Source organism: Hevea brasiliensis, chromosome 14 (assembly GCF_030052815.1).
Source record: "Hevea brasiliensis isolate MT/VB/25A 57/8 chromosome 14, ASM3005281v1, whole genome shotgun sequence".
In the NCBI taxonomy this organism is placed as follows: Eukaryota; Viridiplantae; Streptophyta; class Magnoliopsida; order Malpighiales; family Euphorbiaceae; genus Hevea; species Hevea brasiliensis.
This window is the reverse complement of record NC_079506.1, coordinates 68,153,369-68,177,185: the sequence shown is the minus strand read 5'-3', so window position 1 is coordinate 68,177,185 and position 23,817 is coordinate 68,153,369.

Below are 23,817 nucleotides of genomic sequence, written 5' to 3'. Positions count from 1 at the left end.
TATTTTGGGTAGGGCTTATGTATAGTTGAATTTTACATTTTGGTTATTGTATGTAATTTAGATGATGTAAATCATTTTGTGACTGTAAATAAAAATTATAAATATTGTACTTGATTTTATATGAATGTAATGAAGTACTTTATTTATTTGGAATGGTTATGAGTATTATAATGACATGACATGGTTTATGGAAAATAATATGAATATGAGATTTGAACAGGTAAATCATAGAACCCGCCATGCACTAATAAAACAGACAAGACTCTGTCTGGGTCTCCACAAAAATAATATGTGATAAAAAAAAATTCTACATGTAAGATAATATAATTAAATAGATAATTAAATTAACATTGTACACTACAAGACAGTACAGGGTGGTCCAGCACCGAATATAGCACGCCTTACTCGGCTACACTGTAGACGGGTGAGGGGTGTTTCATTTAGAGGGACTAAAGTGTCTATTGTGCAAATACCTTAACCAATACCAGCAGCTCTACCTTAGGTACCAGCTCCCAAAGTCTAGGTATTTGCCATATCAACTACACCCTAAGTGACTATGAATGTTATTAGAGATGCTATATAGGAGCTGGTTGGGTCTGGCCTTAGGCAAATTGGCTGACCAAAGTTCTATAAGCCATATCCAAACATTATTGATAGGAGAACCCCTATCCAAGAGGGTACTACATCCCAGATTTAGTGTCTTCTTAGGAAAAGATGGACAGTCGACTATGGAACACGTAGCAAGGTTCACAATTCAATGTGGTGAACTAACGAATTACGAGAACTTTATCAGTTACAAGCTAAGACTATTTCCAAACTCTCTCACTGGTTCTACTTTTACTTAGTACTCTACTATTCCTAGAAACTCTGTGTATTCCTTGTAAGAAATGGAGAAGCTATTTCATACTTAGTTCTTCAGAGCTGAGCCAGAAGTATATGTTGCTGAACTATCATGGATGACACAAAGAGAGGGGAAAATCAATTGATACTTTTATTGCTCGGTTCAAAAAGATGAGGAATAGGTGCAAGGTGTTTTTACCAAAGATCGAGTATTAAAAATGGCTCAATGAGGACTAGACATCAAGTTGAGGAAGAAATTTTAGGGGATGGAGTTTAAGGATTTGCATAAACTTACTGCCAAAGTAGCTAAGTACGAGAAGCTACTGATGGAAGAGTCAAACTAGAAAAGAACATCTATGGGAACCTACAACCAGGAGGTAAATAACCATTAACTTGTTGTAGCTGATCTGGTAACTACTGGTACTTATGTGTGTCCTACCTTAGGTGCTCCAAACAAGATAGCCCCATAAAGGAAGACACAATTTACTTCAAATATACTCCTTCAGTACACCTTTGATACCAATAAAATGGAGGAGATAGTTAACTTCCTATTAAAGGAGAATTTTATTAATCTCCCTCCCGACCATAAGCTTGTAACCAAATAAGAGATAAAAGGAAGAGATTACTGTAAGTACCATGACTCTTGGAACTATAACACTAATAGCTACTAGGCTCTCAGATGAATGATCTAGGATCATATCAACAAGGGTATTTTGAAGTTCTTTAAGAAGAAAGAAGCAATGTTAATTGATCCATTTCCTCCTATGGCTCCTATCAACATAGCCACTATGGATTTAAGGTGTGTCATCAATGAACTGAGAAGATTGTAGCTTCAAACTGAGATAATCCAAAAATCCAAAGATTCCTCTCACATGTATTCACCCTATCACTCTCTCAAGGGTTCCTAAAGGTTCAGTTAGGAGTTGCCTCCAATTTGGATCACCATCCAAGAAGTGGTCAAGTGACAGGTACTTAGGTGATAGGTACCGAGGTGACAAGTATCAAAATTCTAGCAAATACCTAGGTACCAAGGGAGTTAACAGGAAAGTTGGTTATCAGCCAGGCCATTTTCCTTAGAAACTAAAAAATCCCACACCTACCACACCTAAAGTAAAATTCCAGAAGAACTAACCTAGGTTTGTGGCACCACCTCTAATACAACTAGTCAGAAAATGGCAAGTCGTATGCCATCCTAAATTCCCATAGCCACTGAGCCAAATATAGAAGAAAAGGCTTCAAAGGCAGAGGGTAGCAAAAAAAAGACAAGAAAAGGTTGAAAAAGAAAAGCCTATTCAATGGAAAGGCGATAAAGGATTCAAAGTTAGCAGGAAGTTCAAAAGAGGTACCAGACTAAGGAAAGGTGGGGTAAGAAACTACCTATTAATTGTGATGTTACTTGCTTGTTGTTACCCACTACATTCCAAAAAGTGATGGTGGAAGTACCTGAAGAGGTTCCTGAGAAATTAGCAGATCCCTTAGAAGTTGAAGTGTGCAGTGGAGTTGCCATACAATGCACCAACCTTGGGGAACCAAAGAAAGTTGTAATTGACAAACCATCTAAAAGAATGACTAAGCACCAATGCCCTTTATATATCATGGCTCATCTCAATAGCCATCCTACCTTCAGGGTGTTGATTGACAATGGGTCAGTAGTTAACATAATGCATAGCAGAATGTTGCTAGTTTTGGGGAAGATAGAGGAGGGCTTGATCACAACTAATATCTTAGTATTTACCTTCACAAGAGTTATGTTTAAAATGTTTGGTGTTTTACCAGTGGAGGTAACTGTAGGTTGTAAGTCTTCTACTATTGCATTCTTTATTATACGCTCTATTGCAACTTATCAGGCCCTCTTGGGAAGGGATTGGATACACACAAACTGGTGCATCCTTTCCTTCCTTCACAAATTTTTACTATTTTGGAAAAGGAATGATGTAGAGGTGGTATGCGTAGATGCTAAACCATTTACGACTAATGTAGAAGTAATTAAGGCTTAATACTATGATGTAGATATTAGTCCCATTAAGTTTCTTAAGAAAAAAACTTAGGGGTCACTAGCTCACAATGCCCCTAGAGAAAATCATGTGGTGTATGCTAAGTGTAATACCCCTATGTTCGGTAGTGCATTCTACTGTTCCGGTGACATTGCCTGTCCGGACAGCTAGGATGCTTGGAATTATATTTAAATATTAGTGTGGAGATACAAGGTAATGAAATAAAATAGAGGAAAATACAAGAAAAATAAAGGAAAAATAATAACAATGAAATGTAACCAAGTTAAACGAGCCAGCACCGCAGCGATGGGTGATCGCACGAGGAAGTTACGACACAGGCAATAGCCGACCCTAGGACTGCAGGGAACCCTCGAAATTTAGTTTCAAAACATAATTAAAGACTTACTGAAGTATAAATGTCATTAGAAATATCAAAGAAAAATTAATTAATTAGTACAAAGAAAAATGAGAAATCGAGAAAACGACAAAACTCGGTGTTACTGAAAAATCAGGAATACAACCCGAATAGGGGCATTATGGTCATTTGACACCTAGAGTTGACTTTTAACCTCAATGTCCATTAAAAATAAGTGGTATTACATTTTGAAAATGTCATGAAAAATAAAAATGTGATACATTATTTAAATAGTGAAAGAAATGAGGCAAATGAGCAAATTATGGAACTTTAACTAATTAAATCATTAATTTATGGTTAGTGCTCCACCAAGTGGGACTAATGGACATACAAAACCAAGTGGACAGCATGAAAATTCACTTTCTTCCTCATTTTTCACTTTTTCGAATTGCTTTCTCAAGTTCTTCCATGGCCAAATGTTCTTCCAAGCTTCCTCCATGGCCATTCATGCATAAGCTCAAATCTACTATGATTCAAGCCATATTTCTTCAAACTCCCTTCATTAAAAGTGGTCTTCACACCATGGGAAGTATGTGGGTAGCAAAAAAGATAGGAAATTCCATGGATTTGTGAAGCTCAAGTTGAGGTTAGTGCTTAATCTTTCCATTTACCTTCACTAATCCTTGTGCTGAGCTTTGGGTAAGTTGAATTGCTTAGAAAAATTGAGGAAATGATGAGTATTGGTGAACCTTAGTTTTGGAAGCCATGAAAATGCATGGTTAGTGACTTATTCTTATATGTATTTGATGGGAATTAAGGTTGATTAACTCAAATAGAAGTGGTAGTAGGTTAATGTCCAAGTATATGCATGTTAGTGCTTGAATTAAGGGTTTGAAATGGGACCTTGATGCTTTGGCAAACTACCATGTTTGGTAGCCTATAATATCATGAATTTGTGTGTGTCAATACGAAATTTATTAATGAAATATGATGGTGTTGAATTGTGGGCAGTTTGTATAATTGCCATGGAAGTGTATGTGTAAAATAAGTGTTGATGTACATTGAATTTGGGTGGATGTGAATGTTGGACTTTAATGGTGATTTGTGTGCATTGAGCACTTGAGTGTTCTACCCAATATGCTTGCTGAAATTGTGTTTAGTATTTGTAGAAGTGCTATGAATAAATAATGAAGTCATGAGGAGGAGGAGGAATGTCAAATTGGAAGTGTAATTGTCTTATGCAGGTTGTGTATGTTGGCAGCACCTAAATTAGGTCATAAGTGCAAAACTGTGAACCCAATTGGTATGAGGCCAATGGGGGGTGAAACTAGACACCAAATAGGCCAACTTTCATGCAGAAATATTGCCAAAATTCTACCTAGAAACTGACTTTAAAAATGACCAAATCCGGATTAGTGACTTGAAAGCCTAAAAATTGACCATTTGGGCAGCAGTTAGTTTTTTGGACATAACTCACTCAAAACAGGTCCAAATGACCTGAAATTTTTACCATGAATAGTTTAGACATAGATCTAAAATTCTTATGAAGACACCAAAGCTCAGAAATGGACAGAACCAAGCCAAATAGCTTGCAAAAATTCAGGTACCAAAACTAGCCGAACCGAAAGTGACCTAAAAATGACCTAAGCCTACCATTTTAGTGCATTCTGTCCAGCATTAGTAAATTGACCATATCTTGGTCTATACAACTCAGAATGACCTGAAATTTTGCCCCACGCGCAATAAGACATAGACCTACAAGTTTGTAGTTTGGACTGAAACCCGAAAACTGAGGGAACTAGGTCATCCAGCTAGGTCAAAATAGTACACTGAAATCCGGTAAATTGCAATAAAATGCAATACACTTGGAAATAAAATTGGTAAGATATACCAATACTAAAGGGCTATAAAATGTGACATATTGGTAATATTAGAATTAACTCACTTAGAGTGCATCAAGGCTCAACATTATAGGTTGACTAATAAAATGAATTGAAGGGAATAGTACCAAGAAAATTTAAATATTGGATTTTATTGTTGGAAACAAATTCATTGAGTACTTAAACACTTTAAATTGTGTGTTTCAGTTGAAAAAGATATTGAGAAGCATAAGGAACACTGAGTCAGAGCCAAGAGGCATATATCAGAGGTTTGTGCACAATAATTTTGATTTCTCATTTTCTACTTAAAAATTTAATTGAACATTATAGTTTTAAATTGTGTTTGTGCACTATACTTTTTATATTCACTGCTTTTACCAGAAAATTTATTTGGAGAATTGAGTTATGAATAATTTTTTATTGTTTTGGCTTTGAGAATATTATTTGAGAATTATTGTGTTGCCTACTTTGCAAATAGAAATTTTGAGATAAAATATGATTTGTGGTTTATATGAAATATTTAAATATTGTGATTTGGAATTGTTTTGATTCACACTTTGCATGACAATATTACTATGTTCCTCCTCCATTTATGGGGTGAGTGTGATTATATTCCTCCCTCTTTGACTTATTAGTCTGAGGTGAGTGTGGATGAGTTCTCATTATCTAGCTAGCTTCCTCCCTCATTGATTTCAATTAGTGGGGTGAGTGTGCCTTGTCGTGATGTAAACACGACATGTTCGAACAAATTTTGTGTCATGACCTAAGTTATATTATTGATTGGCAACACTGTGTTATTCAATTGTTTGATCAAATTTGTGTTATATGAGCTCGAAAAATTGTGAATTGTTTGGATTGCAAATTGTTAATAGAAGTTTTACATACCACATTTTAAATTGTTATTGTGCACCACTGAGTAAATTTTACTCAGCGATAGCTTTTTCATTGCTGTCACAGGTAGACAGACGGATAGAGCAGCAAAGTAGGCTGCTTGTACCACATTTTGAGATTTCGCCGGGTATATCGAGTATACCATATTGTGTAATTTTTGTTGTAATGTATATGCACTGTATGTATATATCGTACTTGGTCTTGAGCAGTTGTAAACTAAAATTGTAAACTATTTTGGCCTATAAAAGTATTGTGATAAATTTATCTAATCTCAGTTTTTTTGGAAACACTGGAAAATTGATTGTTGAACTGAGTTGATAATGTTGAGAAATTTATTGTGTTGAACAAATTATTGGAGTTTGGGATTGAGGAATTATATATTTGAAGTGCTTTTTACAGGTTTTTGAAGAACTGTTTTATTCAAAATACAAATGGCACTCTGCCAAAATTTTTATAGAAATTATTGATATTCAAATTTGTTATTTGATTTCACTTCAGTACAAAAAAACTTTTAATACCTGTCAAAAGTGCTCACCACTATAAAAAGAAGTAAGAAAAGTTTTAAAATCCCTTGTAGTGTATTTAATGAGTTATCAGTAGATGAAGTTGGTAATTCATTAGGTATACTACGAGATCATGTTATGCCTTATGGAGGGGTAGGGTGTGACACTAAGACCACATCAGCCTCCTCATTTGAAGAAGAGAAGAGGATAAGGAATCAAAGGGGCTAACAGGGAAAAATGAAATTCACTTATAATCGTGCCTTACAATTGGTCAATGAAGGAGTCTTTAATGGAAGAGCTCCATGATGAATAGCAAAACACTTAAAAGGAGTTAGCAGTAGCTATAGCTGCCATTTCCATGATTGAAATGTAGGAGCTCCTTGACAGAATGGAAATGGAAGAAATTCTAGAGATAAAAGGAGTCGAGGTCATATATGAAAAAGAACTAGAGGAGGAGGGACCAAGAGAATTGTAACTTCAGGACCCTGTCCCCGCACCTGCAAAGCTTGATGACATAAAAATTGTTGTGCAAGATCTACTGGAGGAGGTAAAACTCGGTTCACCTGAGGAACCATGGGTAACTTATATTAGTTCTCTGTTAAGGAAAGACTTGCTTCATGAATACAAGGATTGTGAAAAAAGTGAGGTAATCCTGAAAGTGAAGGGAGAATGTCAAGGGAGGTAATCCTGAAAGTGAAAAAAGAGATAGACAAACTCTTAAAAGTAGGATTCATTAGACCAACCAAGTACAATTAATGGTTATCTAATATTATACCTATAGTTAAGAAGAATGGAAAATTGTGAATCTGTATTGATTTCAAGGACTTAAATGTTGCAACGCCAAAGGACATTTATGTGATGCCAATTGCAAATATGTGCATTGATGCTGCATGAACTATTGTCCTTTTTATATTATTTCTCAAGCTATAATCAATTGATTACTTCAGAAGATATGTCAAAGACTGCCTTCAGGTTTCCTGGTTCCATTGGGACATTTGAGTGGCTGGTCATGCATTTCCATTTGAAAAATGCAAGAGCGATGTAATAAAGGACCACGAATGTAATATTCCATAACATACTAGGGCATTTCATGGAAGTCTATATTGATGATATAGTGGTAAATTCCAAAAGATTTGATAAACATATAGAGCATTTAAGGAAAAGCTTACAGAGGATGAGGTAATATCAACTGAAAAATAATCCTCTTAAATGCACCTTTGGTGTCAAAGCTAGAAACTTCTTAGATTTTCTGGTACATTAAAGAGTAATAGAAGTGGATCAGAATAAAACCAAAGCCATACAGAAAGCAAAATCTCACCATACTAAGAAACAATTGTAGATATTCCTAGCGCAGATAAATTACTTAAAAAAATTTATATCTAATCTTACAGGTAAAGCAAAAGAATTTTTTGACCTATTGAGACTTAAGCAAAAGACTGAGTTTAGATGAGAAGACAAGCTCCAGCAAGCCTTTCACAGAATCAAGGAATATATCACCAGGCCACTAGTACTTGTTCCTCCAAGGTATGATGATCTATCGAAGCTTTATCTGTCTACAACTTTTAATTCTATTGGTTGTTTATAGGCATAAGATAACCAAATGGGACATGAGCAGGCAGCGTACTACTTAAGCTGGAACCTGATAGATACAAAGATCAGATACTCCCTAATTGAGAAGCTTTACTTAGCTTTGTATTTTTCCTGTACAAAATTAAGACATTATTTGATAGGTTCCAAGGTATATGTAGTTTCACAAACAGATTTAATGAAATAAATGTTGTCCAGACCATTAATTACTGGAAGAATTAGGAAGTTGTTATTAGCTTTATCAGAATTTACCTTGATTTATTTTCCCTAAAAAGCAATGAAGGGGTAGGTATTTATAGACATGTCTAGAAACAACAAACTCAATAGAGCAAAGGTTGAATGTCTACAATACAGAAAAGATACCTTGGTCCTTATGGTTTGATAGCTCTAGTATAAAGATCTCAGCAGGTGCAGGTATCATCATTGTGTCACCTGCTGGTATCGAGACAACTCTTTCCTTCAGTCTGGAATTCCAATGTACCAATAACCAAGCTGATTATGAAGTATTGATCATCAACTTAGAGATCCTCAAAGAATTAAAGGAGAAGAGGTACACATTATGGAAGACTCACGGTTGATCATTAAGAAGCTTACTAAAGAATACAAGTGTTGTAGTTTTTCCCTTGCCCCTTATTTGACTACTGTTGTACAAATTATGGACTGCTTTAAGGAAGTTTCTTTCACAGATGTGCCATGGGAAACCAACTGGGAAGCTGATGAGTTGGCTCAGCTAGCTTCTGGCTTGAGAATGTCCTAGGAGCTGACACACAGGATGATTCTAGTAAGAAAGAAGAAACATCCTTCCATAGAAGAAAGAGGTATACTAATTGATTTATTTAATACTGACTTGATTATTAGGATGACTGGAGATCCTTGTTTAAAAGGTACCTGGAGTCTCTATCAATTAAATTACCCTGCCACATCAAAGTCCAAGTGATAAATTATTTATTGCTTGAAGGTGAACTCTTTTGGAAGGGCTTTGATGGCTTATTGCTCAGGTGCCTTAGTTCTCTCAAAGCTATGAGAGTAATGCAGTAGTGCATGAAGGGATTTATGGAGCACACCAAGTAGGTATCAAGATGGGATGGCTCATCATGAGACACGGCTATTATTGGCTAAAAATCCTCAGAGACTGTATAACATATGCAAAGGGTTGGCAGTAATGCCAAAGATATGGTGCAGTGAAGAGGAGACTAGCGCAAGAGATGAACCTTATCCTAAAGCCATGGCCATTCAGAGGTTAAGCTATTGAACTTATAGGTAAAATTCATCCAGCATCTTCAATAGGCCATTCTTTTAGTATTATTGCTAAAAACTACTTCACCAAGTAGGTGGAAGCAATACCTATAAAGAAAGTGGAACAAAGCAATGTGATTTAATTCATTAAAGAGCACATCATTCATAGGTTTGGAATCCCTCAAATCATTACAGCTAACTAGGGAATGATGTTTACTAATCAATATATGAAGGACATTGTAGAGGAATACGGCATAAAACTACTCACCATAACTCCGCACTTTGCCCAAGCTAATGAGCAAGTAGAAGTATCCAATAAGGTCTTAATTGGCATCTTGGAGAAGAGGATCAACCAAAACCCAAGAGAGTGGCACCTGCTCTTATCAGAGACCTTATGGACATATAGGACCACTAAGTGGGATGCAACACAGACAAGCCCTTTTACCTTGACTTAGGCATGATACAGTACTCTGAATGGAGGTAGCGCTTCCTTCACTCAGAGTCTCTCTGTAAAATGGCCTCACTCTAGATGAATACACTCAGGCTATGACCATGGAGTTAGAAGACATGGATGAAGTTCGGTGTAGGCATTCAATCACATGGTTGCACAGAAGAAGAAAGTGTCAAGGATATATAACAAAAGAATAAAGAGGAAAATTTTTAAATAAGGAGACCTAGTCTAGAAGACTGTGTTACCTGTTAGTGCTAAAGACAGACAATTTGGCAAATGGTCTGCAAACTGGGAAGGTCCTTTTTAGGTTCATTGGGTACCCAGAGGTAACGCTTATTGGTTGGTAAGTTTTACAGGAGAGCCACATAAGAAGTCAATCAATGGCAGGTAGCTGAAGAAATAATTTCTCACTATGTGGGAAATGCAATACATATAAGAAGAAAATAATTAGGGCCAACCTATGGTCTCATTAAAAGCTGACCCCACTACTAGTGTAAGATTCCTGTATAAACAATGTAATTGAAGCCAACATAATGGCTAGACATTGGGATTTGTAATCAAGGTTGGCTCTTAGGCCATCTTCAGCGCATATGAATAAATAAAGCAAGCCAACACATGGCTTATTATTCATAGTATAGTTATCAAAATCAGTGATATCATAAAATAAAATAAATGTACTACAACTATAATCAGTACACTGGTTCATAAAACTAGGAATCAAATAACAAGAATATACAGATGAGAAAGAATATAATCATAGAGGGCAACCCAGTGGCTCTGGCAGGAAGCTAGGAAGTCTAAACAAGACTAGAGTTCCTAAATCTTAGCCTCTAAAGGTGCGGTCAACTGCCTCAAAGCCTCCCCCTCACACAAGATCACACCAATATCTGTCATGTGATTAACTAATAAATCATCCTCTAGTTGCATGAGGGAGGCCTCCTTTATCTTTAACTCTATAATCTCTGCCTTCAGGTGAGATGTCTGCTCCTCCAGGTCAGTTACCTTGCCCCTAATGGCTTTTACTCTACCTAGACCATGTAAGATTGAGCCTTGTGAATAAGCTCCCTATACTCACAGTGTCTAGTGGTGAAGGCAACAATAGAAGGAAAGAGTGTTGCAGAAGACTGAACCTTCTCGGCTTAGGTAAACAGGATCTCAATAACCTATGTCTGGGTGTCCTGGAGTGGTGTGCCTATTGCAATTAAGATGGATAGAGTAGAAAGAAGTAAAGACCCTTACTTCTCAGTATGAGAACCAACCAAAGGGATAGCTTTCTGACTCAAAATAGCAGAAGAGCTAGGGATGAAGGAAGTCAAAAGAGCTAGAGCCGAACTAGCAGGTACCTACAAAAAAAAAAAAGTAAGTACCAACTCAGATTATGGAAAGTTAATTCAGTGAATAGGAAGTGTATATCTTAGGAGAAGTTAAGGAATATCCTCTACAAGACCATCATCATCTCTAATGCATGCTACATCCTGTGTAGCATCATCACTCTTAGAGGTGGCTGGGCCTTGTGCCTCCTTATTAGTCCTAGAATGTCTCTCAAAAGAAGCATTGCCTGTAAAAGATGTGTCAGCACCTGAAGGAGTCCCTGGGTCAGTATCACTAGTGTCAGAAACTTCTACTGGAACTATAAAGGGAGCTTATGGCTTCCTAGCCTTAGGTACATAATGACTGGAATGCCTGATAGGAGGAAGAGAGGAATTTCCCTGCTACTTCTTTTGAGGTGGAGGGGACTTCTTGATTTTAAGCCTATATCTATTGGATAGTGCCCTGGTCTTCTTGGATAGAGGAAGCTATGATGGGGAGGGAGCACTTTCCTGCTTCTTGAAGGGAGGAGTAAGTCAAGAAGGGGCTACTTTCTAGGCTACAGCAGCAAGAGTAGAGGGAGTGCGTGGCAGAGAACCTAGAGGAAATAATAAAGGTTAGTAAAATAAAAGGTATAACAAGATAAAAATAACAAAACATTGGTACTTATAGCCAAAGGTCTGACAATAGCTTCATGAAACCTAGAGGACCACCAGCTCTAAAAAGTATAGCAGAAAGGGTCAACGGCCTCTATGGAAATCATCTGGCTCATATCTTGTAGCTGCTTTGGCCTGTAACTATACCAACCCACGTCTACTAGAGATTACAGACTAATCATGTTGCCAGTGACTGGATTAGCATGAATAAAGATGCTAGAGGGAACACCCTGAATGAAACCCAATTATCGACATCAAAAAGGAAGGCATGTATAACTCCAATCTAGGCTTCACTATGCCTAGATGGGTACTAAAGGAGGTATCAGTGTGTAGGTGCCAAACAGTGGTGATAGAGGCCCAATGGCTAACAATATCATCGGTAAAGGTAGCTTTGGAGCGAATGAGCTAGGTAAGAAGGCCAGTAGACTCAAGGTCCTCAATGTCATCAAAAGGAGTGAAGCCAGAGAAGTCTAATACAGGTAGTTGGACCAAGAACCTCTATACTCGGCTCTCGTCCCAGGTCCAAGCTAGAGAAGCAACCCTTCTATCAAAGACACTATCAACAGGGACTAGTGGAGTTTCTGCCAATTCAGGGAAGTAGGAGCCATAACCATATAATCCAAAAAGCACCGACCTATCAGGACTTTAATATCTTTTAATTTGATAGATATTGGCCCCACTGGCAAGATAAAAGAGTTATAGGATCTGGACTATAGCCTCAAGAAGCCAGCTAGTAACCTAGGGCAAAAAGTGGTGCATATTTTGCTACCTTGATGAAGTTATAAATACCTAAAAGTTTCCAAGTATAAGAGAAGTGGGGTTGGAGTCTATCTATCCACGCCTCCCAGTTAAAAGATTGCTTTCACCAAAATTTGATATCACTTAGATGGGGGAGAGACTATAATTCACGATCAAGAAATAACTCTTGATAGCTCCCTAAAGGGAAAGGAAGTAGTGGAATGTTGTACGAGAGAGGAAAAGGACCAATGGTGGCTGCCCCTACCACAAGACCTTTCAAGAAAAGCAATAAGTAATGTCAAGTACTTCATAAAGTAGTAGAATATAATACTTATTGAAAGGGGGGTGGAATAATGTGAGTCCTTCAAGAACTTGTACCAATTAGCTCTGAGGCACTAGTACCTGCAAGTTTTGAGTTGTTGGTACCTATAAAAGCAGAAGTAGGTACCTAGTGAGATGAAAATTAGACAGAGTTCCCTTTGGAAAATGAGTATTTAGTTTTTCAAATGTGAACTAATTTTCACAATCAACAATTAAACACAACTTACAGAAAGCTCACATATACAGTAAGCTTAGAAATTATCTCCAGTGGTGTGAGAAAATAAGTTAGTATTAGGCATAAGAAAGGCTAGTGGAGTGAAAACTCCAAAGGCAGTAGAAGTAGCACTCAACCCAGGAACATTACTGCTGATAGAAGAAACATGTGGTACCATTAGTAGTACTTACAGAGCTACAGGTACCTGCGAAGTGATAGGTACCTACAAATCAGAAGGAAAGTCTAATGCAATCTCTACAAGAGTAGAGAGTTATATCAAGATGATAGTTAAACAAACAAATACAAGTACTAAGGTACCTACATATAGTTCAACATACAAGTACTTCTTAATAAATGCAAATAGTGTAATATGCAGGTACCGATTGACATGCTGCATCAAGTGCAGGTACCTGGTAAGTGCCTGCGAATTTCTCAAGTACATAAAAAATCAACAGGACCCAAATAAGAATCAACTAATCCATAGTAAAATCACTGTTAAAGGAATGGTGTACGATAGAAGTGGTACTCGAAAATAGATTGATCAAGATGAGCGCGGCGAAGAAGGGTAGTCGAATCTTAGAGAGCCGACAAGGAGGGCTAGATAGCGTTATCAGAGAAGGATGGGTTGGGCAAGGAGAAGAACCAATGAATGAATGGCAGCTAAGAAAGGATAATTGCATGATGGAAGAAAATCACACAATGGCCAAGGTTAAAATTGAGCATCGATACGAATCGTATCGCATAATGGTGGTTTTTACCGAACAAAAATCACGAAAAAAGAGGACTAAAGGCCGTGAAAGGAAGCCAAAGGGGAGTCACGTAATATCCAATGATCAAGCAAGGATTAAACGGCTATGGGTATAGTGCTCCGACAATGAATGGGAGAAAGAAGGAAAGTATGTGTTTGTGATCAATGAGTTTAAGAGCATAGAAATAAAGGTAAAGTGACAGAGAGAGAGAGAGTTTCTTTTAATTGCCATTAATGATATACTATGGGAATCGTGATTTGTAGGAATTAGAGTTCCATAGGAAATTGGACTCTTATGGGATTAGGCCAATTTAAATTTTAAATTCCCATAAAGTTCATAACATATACTGAATTATTTTGTACAAATTTTGAACAGCAAGAAAATAAGCTAAGACCATTTCTTGTCCACTCAGATGGCTTAGAATTAATCCAAGTACAGGGCCAATTGTTTACACCAAAATAATTTATTTATTTATTATTTTTAGACTTAAGAATTAATTAAATTAATTTAATTTTATTAAATTTAATTAATTTATGGCCTAAGATAATTATTAAGTAAATATTTGGTGGTCACTGGATTATTATATGAGAGAAGGAAGTTGGTTGCGGTTCCAAGGGGTTTTAAGCAGTTCCAATGTAACACCCTCACTGTAGCAATTCCGTACATTCTACTGTTCCGGTGACCGGTGTCAGTCCAGACAACTAGAACGTCTAGAAAAACATTTAAACTAAAGTGAGGATCCATAATTAACTCAAATATTAATAAGAAAAATTTAGGAAAAAATTTAGAAATAAAATACAACCAAGTTAAATAAGCCAGTGCCCTAGCGATGGGTAACCTAGTGAGAAGTTGTGGTCCTCGCAACTAGGAGCCCTAAACCCCAGAGAAAATTCATAAAATAATTTTTGGGACTCCAGAGAAGAGTCATTGAGGTTTCTATGGCATTAGAATGCCAAGAAAATGCTTAAAAAAATTTTAGATCAGTATAGACGATTTTGGCTCAATAAGCCAAACGGAGGGCATTTTGGTCATTTCGTCTTTAGAGATGATTTTTGGCCGACTTGTCTAGTTAATTAAATAATTATTATGATTTAAAATATGAATAAATATTGCTAAAAATTTAATTGAAAATGAGTAGAAAAGAAAAGAAAAGAAAAATGAAAGAAATAGGGAATTATGACATCATATGATGTCATTAAAAGTGCTTCCACCAATCACATTTAAACAAGCCATTATAAATCAATTAAAAAGAGATAAAATGAGGTAAAAATTAACAAAAACAATCTGCCTTCTTCCTTGAACCAGACCAGCCGTCTCCCTCCCTTAACCCAACCTCCATGAAAGTTTCATCAAGCTCCAAATCCCACCTAATTTCACCCTAAAACCACTAGCTTGCTTCATTAAAAATTGATCTTGCATCTTGAACAACTTCTAGCTGGCAAAAAGAAGAAGGAAAAAGGAAGGTTTTGCAACTTGGGAGTTAGCTCTAACAAGGTTAATGTCCAATTCCTTGACTCTTTCATTTAAATTCTTGTTAGAATGATAAATTTGAGCTAGGATATATGAAATTTCCTTAAAAATAAATATGTTTAGGTGTTACCCTATTTTCGGTAGCCATGGATTTGTTATGGTTTTGATGGTTTTTTTGGATTAAATGAGTGAATAGGCTACCCTTGATATGATTGTATCACTCAAAACATTAGTTTATGAGTTTAGTTAAAGAAAATGAAACTTTGGAATTTTAGAGCTAGGGTTTGAAACTCAAATATGGAGGTAGATGTAATTGAACATAAAATGATGTTGTAATGGTCATTTAGTGACCATTTGGTGTAGTTTGAATTGGAAATGGAGTGATTGGTGACATTAACTAATGTAGAGAATTAGACTGCCTTAAGTGTGCATTCTGGACTCTTTGAGTTCAGTGTGCTCTTGGGATTGTAACTCAAGCTAGGTAACTCCAATTAGTGCAAGGCCAATTGGAGCCTAGACTAGACACAAAATGCAACAATTTTGATGAAGGAACCTGTCCTAGAAAACTAACCTAAGTGGCTCTAAAAATTAATCTAATTCGGGTGAGCAATATGCAGTCCCTGGAAAATGAGCAAATGAACAGTGTTCATTCATTTAGTCATAACTCAGTGTAGAAAGGTCCAATTGACCTGAATTTTTACCAATAGAAAGCTGAGAATAGCCCTACAATTTTCATGAAGAAAACAAATAAAAAATTTGACCATAACATGTCCAAAACCTGACCTGCAGTCAGTGTACAAAAACTGCAAAATTGATTCTGCCCAGAAATTCTAGAAAAATTATAATCCGGCCAGTTATGGTTTTTAGGCCATAACTTGAGCTAAAAAACTCCAAATGGAGTGATTCAAAAAAAAAAGAAATGTAACTAGACACAATAAGGAACAACTTTGATGAAGAACATTTGGCCAAATTTTTACTGTAGAATGGCCTAATAGAATAGTGAACTCTAGCACCCAAAACTAAAATTTCTGATTTATTCATCATTGGTTAGAAGTATGGATTGACAACTAATGCCAATACTTTTGGGAACCAAAATGTGGTAAATTTATGTGATTAGGACTTATATTGCTATTATGCATTGAAAAGTCAATAATTTGACCTAAATAGTAAAATAAATAGTAACCTTACATGTAAAGCATGAAAATTCAATCAATAACTTGGTAATGTGCCCTAGTACACCTAGTAAGATTAGTTTGGATAGGTTGGCATGCCAATAGGGTTCAATTAGCAGTACTGCATATGGCATTATGCCATTCTGTGATTTTATGGCTTTTAGCCATTCTAATATTATGATGATACTTGGCCTTGTGCCTAATGTTATTACAGCTTATTAGCTATTCTATTGCACACCGGGAGATACTATGTGACCGATGGTGTGACGGCCTGAGGTATTTGGTACCCAGTGCCAGTTTACCCGTTTATCCAATTCAGTCATCCAGTATAGGTTACTTGGGCAACCAAAAATGAAAGTTGATAAATTTAATGAAATAATGGATATAACAAGTACCAAATAAATAAGACTACAAATAATTACCAAAAATTTGTCTACATGAGACATCAATATGCACACTGCATATTTATTTTCTGTTAGTTCTTTTTATTTTATTATTGGCATCACTAAGCATTATTGCTTAGCTAGTTGCTTTTTGCTACGCGTAGGTACTGGAGATACGGAGCACGATCCCAGTAGACCCCAGTCAGGGTGAGAGTCAGATTTGCTAGTGTCTTGTGTCACCTCTTAGCTACAGTGCATTGGTAGGATGCTAGGCTACATTTTGTATTTTTTATTTTGTATTTTTGTAAATTTTGTAATTAAACTTTTATTTTGTCATGTATATTGAAACTTATGTGATTATGCATTAATGAAATTAACTGTAAATGGTGTTCATAAATGAAAGTTGAGTATTTATTTATTATTTGAGTATAAATATGATGTGAATTGAATGATTGGAAAGTTTTGAGAAATTGATGAGAAATTGTTGAAAATTGATGTGATAAATTGGGAGTTGTGGAATAAAATGATTATTGGAAGTGTTTTTCACAAGTTTCGAAGAACTGTTTTCTCCATTTTTAGCCGATACTCTGCCAGATTTTCTATAAAATTTTCGGAACCTCAAATGAATTTGTAATTTATATTAATGACTTAAATGAGTCAAATCTCCCAAATTGCATTTTATCATCATAAAGAAATAAATTAAAGAAGGATAAAAATAATTGAGATAAAATATGGTGTTTTGATACACAGTGTGACATATCTTGCTTGGCTATACTGTAAATGAGTAAGAGGTGTCACATCCAAGGAGTGGGCAAGTAACTGCTGATAACTGCAGAGCATGATAAAGTGTCTTTCAGAGTCTTCCAAATGCCTGCAAGGAAAACTATAAGAGTCAGATATGCAATAATAGAAGGGCCCCCAACCAACCAATTCAACAACAACAATAACGGACTCTAGCAGTATATCTATCTTTAATTTTATCTGCATTTAAATTTTTCAAGCTTTACATTTATTTTTTAAGTTTTGTACTTAAATTTTTAGCAATCAATTTAATTTTTGTTACTGTTACTTTTTAATCTGAGGTGAGATTGTAACATCCTCCCGGTAGCAATTCCATACGCCATCGCTCCTGATTTGTGTCGGTCCCACAGCTAGAACGTCCGGAGAAATATTCAAATCAAAGTGAGGGACCATAATTAACTCAAATATTAATGAGAAAAATTTAGTAAAAATTTTAGAAATAAAATACAGTTAAGTCAAAAGAGCCGGTGCCCAAGCGATGGGTAACCAGAGGTAAGTTGCGGTTCTCCCAACGAGGAGCCCTAAACCCGGGGGAAAAATTATAAAATAATTTTTGGGACTACAGAGAAGGGTCATTGAGGTTCCTATGGCATTAGAATGCCAAGAAAATACTTAGAAAAATTTTTCAATCGGTACAGACAATTTTGACCCGTTAAGCCAAACAGAGGGCATTTGGTCATTTCACCTTCCGAGGTGATTTTTGGCCGACTTGTCCAGTTGAGTAAATAATTAATATGACATAAAATATGAATAAATATTACTAAAAATTAATGTGAAAATGAGTAGAGAAAAGAAGAAAAGAAAATGAAAGAAAAACCTAAATATGACATCACATGATGTCATTTGGAGGGCTTCCACCAATCACAACCTAATAAGCCAAATTAAAAAGAGAAAAAAATGACAAATGAAGACACAAAATTTCTGGTTCTTCTTCTTCATTTGGACGTGAATCTCTCCCTCTCCCTCCACCATTTTATCAAGCTTTGAACTTGATTTTCTCTTCATCCACTCACTAAAACCCATAAGTCTCTTCATCAAAAATTAATCCCACACCTAGACAAAGCTTTTGGCAGCCTAGAAAAGGAAGGAAAGTGAAGTTTTAGCTTGAAGAAATCTGCCCTACAAGAGGTTAAAGTGAGGTTAGTGCTATCCTTTCACTCTCACTCCTTTAATCCTTGTTAAAGCATCATTTTAAGTTAAGAAATTGTAAGAGTTTCAAGTAAGTTATATGTGTTAGGGCATCTTTAATTTTTGGCAGCCCTAAGGAAGGATGAGGTTGATTGTTTTAATGAATTTAGAATGGATAGAAATGATGTTTAAGGTATGAATATGCATGGATGTTGAATTAGTGTGCTAAGTGAGGTTTATGGATAATTTAAATTGGACATTAGGGTTTTGAGAAGTGAAACTTGGATTTAGCTTATGGAATTGTGAAAGAACATTATAAGGGTCAATTAGTGACCATTTTAGGTATGTTGACCATGAATTGGACTGAAAAATAGTATAGCCAAGTGAAAGTGTAGGCTGCCTTGTTAGTGCAGCAGAGGGACTGAAAATTCAGTCCACTTGCACTGCCATAACTTTGGTTGTGTAGGTCCAATTGGTGTTTGGCCAATTGGACATGAAACTAGGCTTATAATGACACATTTTTGCTAAAGAAACCATGCCCAAAAGACCAAAGCAAGTGGACCAAAACTTGGCCCCAATCCGGACACCCTGCAACAGCCCCTGCAGAAATGACCAAATAAACAGTAACTGTTCATTTGGCCATAACTCACTGTAGATTTGGTCAATTGACCTAAAATTTTTACAGCAATAAGTTAAGACATAGACAAACAACTTTCATGAAGAAACCTACCCCAAATTATGACCAGAACCTAACCCAAATGGCAGTCACAGTTATTGTTCAAACCTGCAACTCTGCAGATTTTCATTTGAGCAGTAATGTTTGGATGGCTATAACTCTCTCTAGAAAACTCGGATTTAGGCGATTCTTGAACCGATGAAAACCTAAGGCATAGTAGAACATTTCATATGAAGAAAGTTAGACCAAATTATGAACTTAACTTGATTAAATTACTGACCAAAGTAGTACCAAAATCTGCCAGAACCCAAAATCTCAAAGATGAATAAGACGTGAACAGTAAACTTATTTTGGCCATAACTTGAGCTACAAAACTCCAAATGGAGTGATTCAAAAAAGGAAGTTCAACTAGAAAAAATAAGGAACAACTTTCATGTTTACCATTTCCTCAAATTCCCACTGTAAAAATAACAAATGAAACAGTAAAGATGAAGCATGAAAACCGAAAATTTTGCTCAATTAGCATTAAGCTTAAAAATGGTATTGGCAACCAATACCAACAAGTTTGAAATACAAAATGTGATATGTTTGAGGTGTTAAGACCAATACACCTATTTTCTATCCAAAAGTCAACATTTTTGTTGACCAATGAGGTGAATAGTGACACCAAAACCAAAAATTGGCAATTTTGCCAAAATGACCTAAGCTTTGAGAAAGTGACCAAAATCAACAAGTTTTGAATACAAAATGTGGTATGTTGGGAGTATTAAAACCAATGTACCTATTGTTTATGCAAAAGTCAACATTTTAGTTGACTAATAAAATGAATAGTGACACCAAAACTTGAAATTCAAAATTTGAAATTAGAAATGCATATAGGGGACTTTAAATTGCAATTGGCAATTAATACTAGCAAATGTAAAACTCAAAATGTGGGATCTTGGTGTAATAAGAATTAATATATTCATTAAGTATAAAAAGGTCAACATTTTGGTTGACTAGTAAGGTGAATAGTAATCAAAATGATTAGTAAATTAAGATGAAGACCTAGAACCAATTCTAAGCTTAAATGCTTAGAATTGTATGGCAAATATGGACTATGCATCCTAGTCAAAATTGTTAAAAAGAAATTTAGGGCATAAATTTGAAATCCATGAAATATTCATGGATTACTTGAAACATGAAAAATAAGTCACCTAATTGATGTGAATAGATAGTTAGGGCATATATGCCCATCACAAATGGAATTCATAAAATATTAGAAACTCAACTTGAAATATAAAATTTGTAATTACATAAGTAGATTCTTGAATGTATAAATGAGAAAGGAAAAATGTTTTGAATACAATGGTACATGTGAACAATTGTTTAGAATTGCAATCAATATGAATAACATAATGAATGGATAAATAAACCATATTAATGTATGAATGAGACATTAGTTCTCATTATTATAAAGAGGAGAAGTATTTTGAGTACAATGGTATAAAAGAATAATTGATGTGAATTGTGATCATATAAATGATCAAATGAATGTATGAATTATGATTGAAATTTATCATGAAAAAAATGAAGTCATAAAGCACAATATATTAACATTTTAAAATATCAAATGCCCTAGTATACCTAACAAGATTGGTTTGGATAGTTTGGCATGCCAATAGGGTATTGTTTTAGCAGTACTGCGAAAGGCTTTATGCCTGTATTCATGGCTTTATGCCCGTATTCATGGCTTTTATGCCCGTATGCATGGCTTTTATGCCCGATTATGTGATATCATGGCTTTTTAGCCATACCGATCAGATACATGGTTGACGCTCGCGTCCCATGGTATGACGCCCGAGGCACGCGGTGTCCAGGTACAACGACCGTTATCGATCCGATCATCTAGTATAGGTTACTTGGGCGATCAATTAAAGTATTATTCAATTCAAAAGCTAAGTTAAGTTAAGTATAATGAAAATCCAGATACAATTAAATTAAGTATTGAATGAATAAGCAAAAGAGATTAGCAAAAGAAACATAACAAAAATATAAATTGCGTAATCACAGACTTGATATACAATACAGATAGAATAATTTATATACCTGCTATTATTTCTGAATAGTTATAAACTAAGCACTTCCAAAGAGGAACAAACTAGTATATAAGATCGTTGATACTAGAAATACCATACCAAATTAAATTGATTCTTGAGTATCTGAATTATCATTTATTTCTTTCTTTACTTGTATATATGATTTCTGGTTATATTATTGCACCACTAAGCGAAATGCTTAGCGCGATGGAATTGCTTCCTCGCGCAGTAATCAAGGTAAAACCAGAGATCGCCGATCGAGATTTTTGGAGTCCGGATCTGCGAAGTGTCGAAGAGTTCAAGATTGTCACCTCTCAAAGAATGCATGTAGATAGGGCTCATTTTATACATGTTATGTATATTGTTCATTCCTAGCACATTGTAAATTATTTGTATATCTTGTACAAAATAAACTCATGTAATTAACCTATGAATTATGGAAGCTATTCAAAGTAAGTATTTTAGTATGTGAATTGAATTTGAGTTATAATGAGATTATACTTGTGAATATTGAGATATTGAAAATCTAATGAGATTTCGAGAAACTGGATATTGCATTGAGATACATTATGTTTGAAAATTTTTGAGACTATTAAGTTTGAGAAATTGAGTATATATTGAAATTGTCTTTGGCGTGTTCGAATAAATCATTAGTCCAAATTACAAACACTTTGTCGGATTATCGTTAAAATTTTTGAAATTTCCAATTTAGTTAGATTTTGACACTTAGTAAAAATAGCCTAAATCTTCAATAAAGTTTTTGAATAAATAAATCAAGAAGCAGAATGAAATCGATAAAATAGAGTGCTCAGACACCGAGTGGCATAACTTGCTCGGCCACAATCGTAGTCGGGTAAGGGTGTCACATTTAGTGGCATCGAGCGGTTTAGGCGTTCTGGACCTAGATAGATTGCATATCATGCATTGCATTCATATGAGTCGAGGTGACACTATTGCAGATCTGTATTTCCTGGTTATTTTAGGTTAAGGTATGGAATAAGAGAGTGAAGAGACAATGAGGTAGCGAATGGAGATGAGAAGCAGACTGTTTTTAAGATGAAAAAGGATGAGTACAGAACTGTTTAATGATAGGATTGAGACTAAGGAGAAAGTGAAGTAGGATAACACGGAAAGGTGAAGAAATAAAGAGGTATTAGCTCCTCGGCTATTTACATCGGTAAATTTCGAGGACGAAATTTAAATGAGAGGAAGAGTTGTAACATCCTCCGGTAGCAATTTCAAGATCTCATCGTTCGGTGATCGGTCGGTCCCCATACTAGAACGTCCGGAAAAATATTCAAATCAAAGTGAGGGACCATAATTAACTTAAATATTAATGAGAAAAATTTAGTAAAAATTTTAGAAATAAAATACAGTTAAGTCAAAAGAGCCGGTGCCCAAGCGATGGGTAACCAGAGGTAAGTTGCGGTTCTCGCAACGAGGAGCCCTAGACCCGGGGGAAAAATTATAAAATAATTTTTGGGACTCCAGAGAAGGGTCATTGAGGTTCCTATGGCATTAGAATGCCAAGAAAATACTTAGAAAAATTTTTCAATCGGTACAGACAATTTTGACCCGTTAAGCCAAACGGAGGGCATTTTGGTCATTTAAGCCGAGTTGATTTTTGGCCGACTTGTCCAATTGAGTAAATAATTAATATGACATAAAATATGAATAAATATTACTAAAAATTAATGTGAAAATGAGTAGAGAAAAGAAGAAAAGAAAATGAAAGAAAAACCTAAATATGACATCACATGAAGTCATTTGGAGGGCTTCCACCAATCACAACCTAATAAGCCAAATTAAAAAGAGAAAAAAATGACAAATGAAGACACAAAATTTCTGGTTCTTCTTCTTCATTTGGACGTGAATCTCTCCCTCTCCCTCCACCATTTTATCAAGCTTTGAACTTGATTTTCTCTTCATCCACTCACTAAAACCCATAAGTCTCTTCATCAAAAATTAATCCCACACCTAGACAAAGCTTTTGGCAGCCTAGAAAAGGAAGGAAAGTGAAGTTTTAGCTTGAAGAAATCTGCCCTACAAGAGGTTAAAGTGAGGTTAGTGCTATCCTTTCACTCTCACTCCTTTAATCCTTGTTAAAGCATCATTTTAAGTTAAGAAATTGTAAGAGTTTCAAGTAAGTTATATGTGTTAGGGCATCTTTAATTTTTGGCAGCCCTAAGGAAGGATGAGGTTGATTGTTTTAATGAATTTAGAATGGATAGAAATGATGTTTAAGGTATGAATATGCATGGATGTTGAATTAGTGTGCTAATTGAGGTTTATGGATAATTTAAATTGGACATTAGGGTTTTGAGAAGTGAAACTTGGATTTAGCTTATGGAATTGTGAAAGAACATTATAAGGGTCAATTAGTGAC